This window comes from Malurus melanocephalus, unplaced genomic scaffold (genome assembly GCF_030028575.1).
Source record: "Malurus melanocephalus ecotype Western Australia unplaced genomic scaffold, MMel_1.1 scaffold_112, whole genome shotgun sequence".
Classification (NCBI taxonomy): Eukaryota; Metazoa; Chordata; class Aves; order Passeriformes; family Maluridae; genus Malurus; species Malurus melanocephalus.
In genome coordinates, this window is record NW_026623344.1 from 778,630 (window position 1) to 786,328 (window position 7,699).

The window sequence follows — 7,699 nt, forward strand, 5'->3', positions numbered from 1 at the left end:
TCAAATGTACATTTTGAGAACTCAYTCAGATATGACAGACATGGGCAATTCAAGCCTTCAAAGGAAAATTAAGCCCATCTCTTTCTCTTCCCTGCCAAAAAAACAGCCAAGGGCCACGACTATGTCAGATCTCTGAGCATGAAATGCTGACACTCGTGCTCACTGAAGGCATCCACAGAGCACTCACAAGCAAGAAAGAAACTTTCAGAGTGCAAATAAGTGTGTAAATTTACAGGCTGGGTGGAGCTCTGGCAAAGGGTGACCCARGGTCAGAAGGGAAGAGGGGAATGAGRTCATGTTACTGATTACCAGATGTTAAAAAATCCAATAATAGTTTGACCAAGCATAAATAGTTCTACTAAACCTGACAAGAAGAGATAATTTGATTTAAATTAAGTCCATTAGACATCATATCTAAGAATCAGTAGATACACCTTCACCTTGGTACTGAGACAGGTTTCACTTGTGACCTTAAGTCTCTTGTTGACACCCGTGTTTGTCTCCCTCCCAGAAAGTGCTACTAATGAACACCAAAATCCTACATGCCAGGTGTAAAATGTGCTGAGGATGCCATTGGGATTTATGGAAGCCTGAATTTCTGATATGGTACCTTCTCAATTCTCACACATCAGAAAAACTCTCAAGCAAAGAGCTATTTAGATGCTTCTAATATGTGAAAAGCTTCATACTTCTTCAGAAAATGAGCATTTTGTTAGAGCTATAGCACTGCTTTCTGTTTTGTCTTCCTGATGATCTCCAAATCATACCTGATGGCTGCCTGTACTGGGATTTGGCTTAYACATCTTAACTAGAAACAGAAAGTATGTTTGCACTTTTGATCCTCTGGAGATAATACTGCATATGTGCAAAACATTATTGTTGTCTGRTTTCAAAACTATTTATCTATTTAAAGCAGTGATTCTTTCATAACAATTTCTCCCTTAGGAAAGCAGTTTAGCATGTTGATTTCCACTTGTATGGATTTGGGGGCTTTGCTTTTATTCTAGCAAAACATATCCATGCCTTCTAGCCTTGCAGCAAACTTTATAAAGACATAAAATTCTTTATTCTTTGTAAAATTTGCCACAGGTCTGGAAGACTTTCTATTGTACAAACTTCTGGTTTTAAATGACAGAAAACATAAATGTTTCATTTGTCAACACAGCTTTTCAGAATGTTGAAAACCTAATTATATRCTTTTGGGCAGTATCTCTTATTTAAAGTACAAAGGACTTTGTTGTGTGATCAGGTCATCAGCTTTGCACTAACAAAGAAAATCGTCTCAGGAGCATAGTCTGAGAAAAGTTAAAGGAATGAATGTACTGCAGGTTGACTGGCAGTTCAAAGCTTCAAAGTCTCTCTGGAGCCTTTTCCTCTGAAAAAAATGACATTCCCCATGATTCATCAATCAGCAGTTTATGTAACCTGATAGCATTTCACCTTCACTATCCATCAAGTCCACAAGGGTTTTGGTGTGTGATAATATGTTTTGTGTGCAGAGATATCATCAGGCTAGATGGCTAAAGGTGATACTCCTGGCCTTTCTAGGCACACTTTACTTAGTTCAGTCCTACAAATGGTGAAACACCTGAGTGGAAGCTCCAGGATCTTTTGGGAATCAGACACATCACACAGGCATGCACCTGTGAGCACAGCTTTCTAGCTACAAACACCTCCTTTTTAAAACACGGGGAATTTTCATAGGATTCCCTGAAACAGATACTCTTTTTCAGGAAGGTTAAAGTTGCATGGAGTATTTAACCCCTTTTAGCAGTGAAAATAAAAGACCTGACTTTAAATAACAGCGTGGCTTTTAGTCTTTCTAATAAAAAATTCCTCACCTCTATGATGATAACTTTTACAGTTGCTTTTTCAACTACTACAAACTGTTATGACCATTATAAAAGGCAACAGGATGAGATATGACTTAAAGCAGTGGGCTGTAGTGATCCATGATGCCATCAAGATTGTGACAGYTTAAAMAACAGTTTAAGAATGTGTTAACCCYTCRTTTWCATGAAGTGCTATGGAGTGTTCTGTTGGCATGAAATTATACAGGACATTGCCAATATTGTTCATTTTTAACACAATACCACTAAGTATGAACCCAATTCCAATAAGTATGTGGCCATGTGAGAGCTCTCTAAAATGAAATGAGCCATTTGCAGTCCATGGGAAATCTGTGAAAACTTACAAAATCAAGCCTACACTCACTRGAATCATGGTCACTAGCCAGAGTGGAAACATTTGTAGGAATCTTGMAAACCAAGAAAACTAATAATAATCAAGAAGACTACTTATGAAAACAACAATTTACGTAATAGAGAATACTCTAAAATCAAAAGCAGAGTTTAAGATACTCATTCTAAATATACAGTGAGTATTCAACACACACAGATTTTAAATGTACGTGTCCTGAAATCTGTGCTCCTCTGCTGCTCTGCTCAAGGCTCTTTTCTGAATCAAATGCTTTCATTAGGTGACTTCTCAACTTTGTCCCATGGAAACATAATCATTCATTGCCACAATATGTGCTAATATGAAATTATTTCAATATTTTAATGACTGAAAGGTTCCAGAGCCTCCTGTTTTTCCGCTCACAGTAACACAATCCTTTCAATTTTCCACTGGGTATTTGATTCAATAACTTTMTAGCAAAAAAGCAGCACCTCTTGAACTAACCATGTCACTTGTAGGTCCAAAATTATTTGTGAGAGCTCACATTTAAATGCTGACTTTTTCACACAATTCCTAATTTTTGTTCTCAAGGATGAGCTCAGCCAAAAGTTGATCTGTTGCCAAATRCAAGGAAACAGCAATATTTGGTGTAAAAGATGCTACCATAACAGACCAAAAATCCATTAAATGTTTCCAGATGCATATTCTGAACTTCTAATGAATTTTTAATAACTTCTTACAGTAGAGAGACAATTTCATGAACTGATTCATGTTCTTTGTGCTATCAAAGTCTTTTCTCATCTCCAAGAATGAAAAGGTCAGGTCTTGCACTCAYACACACAATGATTCAGGCATGCTGTAAATTCAGCCCTACTGCACTTCGTTCTGAGGAAGGGCTACCTTATTTTGCAGCTATCTGTGATGACAAATAAGTCAGTGTTTCATGGTATTATCAACGTAAATTCTCCTACATAAGCTCATAGACTGCACCTCCCCTTAATGAAAAATTATTACGAACATGACGGATTCTCAGTTCAGCACAACTCTCCTTTTTAAACAGCAGAGAAAATGCCACTATTAATAGCAGAGCTGTCAAGACAGYATCATCTAAAAGACTCAGAGTGTTTCAAGACAAAGCCAGATTGTCATTCTATTGCAGCAGTTTGCAGAGGGAAAAAAAATCTGATTTTTTAAAAGTGAGATAGTTTAAAAGAAAACTTAGTTAAAACTTATTCACTGCATCAGGGATGAAGGGCTGGCATGAATCTGTGTATAATTCTTCTGAAAAACAGCAGTTTATCTAAGGGGTGACTGGTTTCATTTGCTTCATATTTGCCAGTGATTCATCTTCAGTGGAATAAGTCTGGGGAGCATGGAGGGTGGTTCTTGGTCTCACTGCACCTTCTACAGATGTCTGTGTTCTTTACAAGATGCTGGGGTGGGGAAGAAGSGGGGGAGAATTCTCACAGTTAGACTTAATAAATCAGAAGCAGCACTTCTTTCTACACATGCCTAATTCCTCAATCTCTTTTTTCCCTRCAGAAGCATTTAGAGAGACTTTATTCTGTCATTCAATAGCTTAGGGGTGGCCCAACTGAGATCTTCCAGAACCTAAGGGAGCTGACAAGAAAGATGGAGAGAGACTGTTTACAAAAGTATGGAATGACAGGCAGGGAATGGCTTCACACTGACAGAGAGTAATGTTTAGATGGGATATCAGGAAAAAATTACGGCGAGGGTGGTGAGGCACAGGTTGCCCAGAGAAGCTGTGGCTGCCCCTGGATCYCTGGAAGTRCCCAAGGCCAGGCTGGAAGGGGTTGGAGCAACCTGGGATRGTGGAAGGTGTCCCTGCCCATGGCAGGGGTTGGAACTGGATGRTCTTTAAGGTCCCATCCAACCCAGGCCATTCTGTGATTCCATAATTCAATGTAGTCACCCTGCCCTTCCTTTTGGCACAGCTTTTTGTTCTGCTTTGGATTTCACATGAACACAACACATTAGAGAACTCCCTTTACTATTGTAGTAGTGGCTTGTGTACATCCCAGCAATATCTCTGAAACCTGAACACCTTTTTGTACATTAATTGCTACAGAAAGTGACTGAAGAGAATTACCAGAGCAGGAAGCAATAGATGGCTTAGGTCACCAGAAAGGAAGAACAGCACTTCTATTCCATATTCAATTTTCCATTAGCCCTGTCTAGRGCCCTTGCAAGAGACATTGCTAAGTAAAAGGGAGTGCTGCTTTTACTTTTAAGTTCTGGAAGCAGGTTGCAGGAGAGATGGGAAAAGAAAATAAAACAATCAAACCTTCTGTTTATTCAAGATAAATTGTTGGATGCAATTAAAACTCCATAAACTGTAAGTAGAAATGGCACTGGGAGCTATAACTCACCGGCCACTGAACTGTCAATTCTGACTTTTCTGATCTAAACATGGAGTTTATTTCTCTTGCTCAAGGGATTCCCAGCCATAGGCACTGATTCAGCACAAGCTCTGCTGAGCTCGTTCTCAGGGCAATCATTAGCAAAAGTCYTTTGAGGATCCATCACTGCTCTGTCAGTAGCATGAGTTGAGTAATAAAATACAACATTAAAGGTGGTTTAAAATACTGTTAACTTCCCTAATCACTCCTTTCCATTTGCTTGTCAATTCCATGGATGGACATCCTTCATTTCTGGATCATCTTTATTTTTTTTCCACTGGGGAAGATACTATTAACTTTCCTCTTACCTCTCAGCTGCTTCTTACATATTTCCTCCTCAGGTTTAACATCAGTTTTGGGATCAACAAGAAGAGCTCTTTRTATTTTTATCAAGMACTGAAATRGCCCACACGAAACAGGAAAAGAAAGTTGTGCTAGCAAAAGCATATTTGATAAAATACTATTTGAACAAAGCACTTACAACAGCTGGAGTTCTAGGAGTAGAAAACTACAACCTCACACACCAGACAGTACAAACATTGTAGTATTCAGCATCACAGCACCAAGCAAGAAATACTGAGAAGAGAGGATTATAGCCAAAATGTTCAGATTATGGCATCTAAAGGAAAAAATTTAGGGAACAATCAAGGTTCCTAATCATAATTGTCTAGTGTGATTTTACACTTCCTCTGATGTTCCACTTAGCTTTTAGTTGCTACAATGGTGCTCTGATAGCCACATTCATGAATKCCAGTCCTGGATATTTTAGGATATATAAAATGACAGCAGAAAACTTGATTTACTCTTCTAATTTCAGATTTGGCCATACAGGGTAGTTTGACTTTTTCAGAGGTGCTGTTACTACCAATGAAACTCCTTTTTTACGCTTCACTTTTGTTTTGCAGCTTAATGTAAAAGGGATGAGAAACTACTAAAGTTTCTATAAACATGAAACAATTAAATACTGCGCTCAACTCATGTAACAACTCCAAGCTGTGGCACATGCACCATTCTGGCAATATTTACACTGATGAATATTAATGTTGCTGCTCTCCTGATTGCTGGTTTATTCAAAAAAATTAAATAAGCCCATTGCAAGTTAATGCCTAAACCTTTCCTTTTYCTGTTTTGATACAACAGGCCAACTAATCCATGAGTTATTCACAYACTTTTAGTTCCAGATAATCGAGCAACAATGCAATTTGCTGAGATATCTGCCCCACACAGCTGTGCAGCAGCTGGGGAAGTGCCTGCAACAGCTAATATGGCTCTGACACCCTCACAAATGGGAGAGGTACACCCATCACCAAGAGCCTTAATGTGTTTTATCAACATTGTTAGGCAAATGCAGAACTCAGAGATTGAAAAGTAGCTATTAAAAGTGGGAACTAGCTGCCCAGCATGGCCCAAGGAAAAGGTAAACATGAGAATCAGGCACTGAGCACATAAGAGAATTGAAGCACCCCCAATGGAGTTAATTTCATGTGCATTTAGACACCTGCAGTGKGAACACCTGCACCTGAGCGAGTCACCCAAGGCTGCTTTGGTAGGCAAAAAGCAGAAAAAGGCACAAACCGCTTAAGCTGTTGCAGACTTTGGCACCAGAAACGGCAATGGAATGGTCKCTGTTCAGCTCACATTTAGTCAGACAAATCCCACTCCCCAGGAGGTAAAAGCAGCAGACTCCTGAGACAAAGCTGGTTCCAGTACACCCCAGGGCAGAGCATGGTCAGCATTTTGCAGCTCCAGACACTGCACAAGGAGTTTCCAGAAGGAACCAGGGCATTGGCAAAACACATCTTTTGGATTGTCCTTAAGCCTCAGCTCTGGTGCCACCTGCTCCTCTTATAGGCATAGCTCTTTAGACAAATCTTTGCATCCAGACTTCAACACCAATATAAATATCTAAATTACCATGTAATTAGTCAAAATAGAATTGATCACAAACTTCTTTAATGAAAACACTTGATTTTCTTTTTCCTTAGGTCAATAACAGTCGCTATGCACAGTAAAAAAGGTTTTATTTTCTAAGATCAAGGTTAAGGAACTTTGTCAGTGGTAAAAATAGCTTTCTAACCACTCACTCAATGGCACTAACTGCACWGTATTTCGTGCCAGCATCTTGAAATTTGAGTTATGAATTATTYCACGGTCAAAGAGATTCCACAATTTCATATTCCATTCCTGTTTATGCAGGAAAACACTCCCCCTGCCTAAGAGAAATTGCAACAGAAGCTGCAGTACCTTAATTTTGTTAACTTTACATGTGACTAATTGCTGGATAGACTTCCTGATGACTCTGCCAAGATGCTGTGTGGCCCAGGAGGCTGGCAATGCTCCTGGGACATCATGAGCCTACTTCCATTTCTACAATGCCCCCAAGAAGCAGCCTTTCTCCCCTTCCCTCAGAGGATCAGTGGCTCCCCCTCAGTCCACCTGCAGAACAGCTGCAATCTGAATTYCGGACCAATATTTACTAGAAATCTGGTGTTTCATTTTATTTCTCTCAACCCATAGCTTGATTCAAGCTTGATGCAGAAACCACTCACTTGGATGCCTTAAAACATAAGAGATTCTGGGTATTCAGTTCAATCCAGTTCAATTAAAATCTTGAATACAAATTGACCTATCCATTGCTCTTCAGGATTTGAAACAACATCTTTCACATGGGCTGAGCACACAAACAACTGMTGAGTGTCAGTGACACATGGATCTCTTTCCACCCTGGAAAAGCACATAAAAGCATTTTCAAGTTCAATATTCAAGCTGTGAAGATTGGCTGATGTCAATCCCCAGCCAGATTATCTGTATAATTGTTTCTCAGCACAATTCTATCTCTGTAAAATGGGTTTTATCATGCCTTCATTTCAGAGGAGTGACATTTCTGCAGTGAAAGTAACACCAGAATGTTATTTCATCACAGTCAAATTCTACAGTGAGTCTTTGGAGAGATAAACTTGTTTCAGATGTTGCACAAAACTTACTGCMACAGTGAAGATAAAACACTGTACTTACTTCTCTTACACTGGGGCTGTCCATCCAGAAAGGGGATAACAGGAACCTGGTGAAAAGAAGTATATGATCATATTAAAAATAGA